The sequence below is a fragment of the Marmota marmota genome, unplaced genomic scaffold (assembly GCF_001458135.2).
Source record: "Marmota marmota marmota unplaced genomic scaffold, marMar, whole genome shotgun sequence".
NCBI classification, from domain to species: domain Eukaryota; kingdom Metazoa; phylum Chordata; class Mammalia; order Rodentia; family Sciuridae; genus Marmota; species Marmota marmota.
This window is the reverse complement of record NW_025999862.1, coordinates 7942833-7944678: the sequence shown is the minus strand read 5'-3', so window position 1 is coordinate 7944678 and position 1846 is coordinate 7942833. Positions and strand designations below refer to the sequence as shown.

General features: G+C 36.5%; 1 pseudogene; it reads right to left on the bottom strand.

Annotated features, from left to right (window-relative positions):
• Positions 1-302: 302 nt before the first annotated feature.
• On the bottom strand, positions 303-777 carry LOC125618301 (annotated as a pseudogene).
• Between the last annotated feature and the right edge of the window lie 1069 nt (positions 778-1846).

The following is a 1846-nucleotide window of genomic DNA, read 5'->3' as shown; positions in this document are numbered from 1 at the left end:
CTGATTCCTCTCTCTTTTGGACTTTAGGATCATAACTTTAATCTGCATGCTAGGCATTTTCATTATAATGTGCCTTGGTATAGATCTGTGGTAATTTTGTACATTTGGTGTCATATGTAGAATAAAATAATATAGGAAAGAGGAATACAAACAGGAAAAACAATACAATTGTAATGGTACTGGTTCTGAAATGTCCTATTATTATTTTACAAGATAGTCACCAAGCTGAGGATATTTTCTTTCATGAGTATATAAGCTCTCTATTTCTTCTGTGAAATTCTGCATACTTGATGAATACTCATTTAGTACACAGGTACATTAAAATATTCATGACATAGCTTCTGTGTAGTAAAGCAGCCTGCTCAATCACTTTAAGGATGTTTTTTCTTGAACGTTCCCTGAACTTTACCTCCCAAAAGAAACTCATCCAAAATAAAATAAGCCTTCTCAAAATTAAAGATAATATCAAGTTCACACACACTGCCAAAATACTTGTCAAGTAATTCCACATAATGATGAATTATTTCTGGGTCAATTAGTTCATTGTCCTGATCCTCTATAGCACAGCAAATATACAGACTAGCATATTTTTTGTGAACAATCTTCAGATCTAGCCACTCAAGAAAGCTCCACATTTTAGGCTTCTGTGCTAAAATGGTTTGAACAAGTTCTCTTGTGATCTTTTTCTTCTCTTTGTCTGACAGTGGGATGTACCATTTCTTCAGTCAAAACTTTCTTCAGTGGAAACTGATGACTAAAATGCAACATAAACTTCATGGTGACCACTGGCTGTGAACATGTTAAAGCTCAACCAGAGTGGGTGGTGGTGGCTGAGGGGAGGTCCCTGTTGTCTTGCTGAGGAAAAGAAGCCCTATGTCTACTTTCTTGATTCCCCTTCTCTTAGAACTTTGGGGTATCCAAGTGAACAATCCTTCTTGTATCAATAACTTCTTAGTAGGTCTTACCTCTTTTCAAGGTTTTTAATATCATATATTTGCTATTGATAGCTGTGCTAGTCAACTTTCATTGCTGAAAAAAAATACCTGAGAAAATCATATTAAAAGGAAAAAAGTTTTACTTTGGCTCACAGATTCAGAAGTTTTAGTCCATGATTATTTGTTTCCATTCTTTTTGGGTCTGTGGTGAGGCTGAACATCATGGTGGAGAGCATGTTGTAGAATGAAGCTGTTTGTATCATAGAAGCTAGAACGCATACAGAGAGAAAGAGGCCAGAGTCCCCAAATCCTAACTTTCTTCAAACATCTCCACCAAAGGTTCTACCATCTTCCTATAGTGTCACAAGCTGTCGACCAAGCCTTTGGCATTTGGGAGACATTTAAGATCCAAATCACAACAGTAGCTTATGCTTTCCCTTAAAAGACAGACCAAAATACTATTCTCATATTAGATACTTTTATGTCTAACAGAAATATCAAAATAAAAATGCTACTAACTGAACTCTTTATCTTCCCTTCAAACTTCTCATCATCCCTCATTGCCTGAGTTAATACATCTCCTTTCCTGGTGCTCAAATAAAATTTTGACTTACCATGACTATGGTGTATTCCACATCCTATCTGTTCACAAGTCCCATCTTCTCTGTCTTCAAAATATTTCCAGAATACAAATACTTGCTTTCAAGACTTCCCTTGTAGAACCATCTGACTTTGCCTCAATTTTTGCCAATGATCCCCTAATATGGTCTCTCTGTTCCTCTCTTTCCCTTTAACTGTCTGTTTCAACAGAAAGCAATAGTGGTACTTTTAAACATCATATTCAATCAAGTGGCTCTTCTGTATGAAACCTCTGGTGGCTCCCCAACTTCTGTGAAGGAGATCCAGCTTGG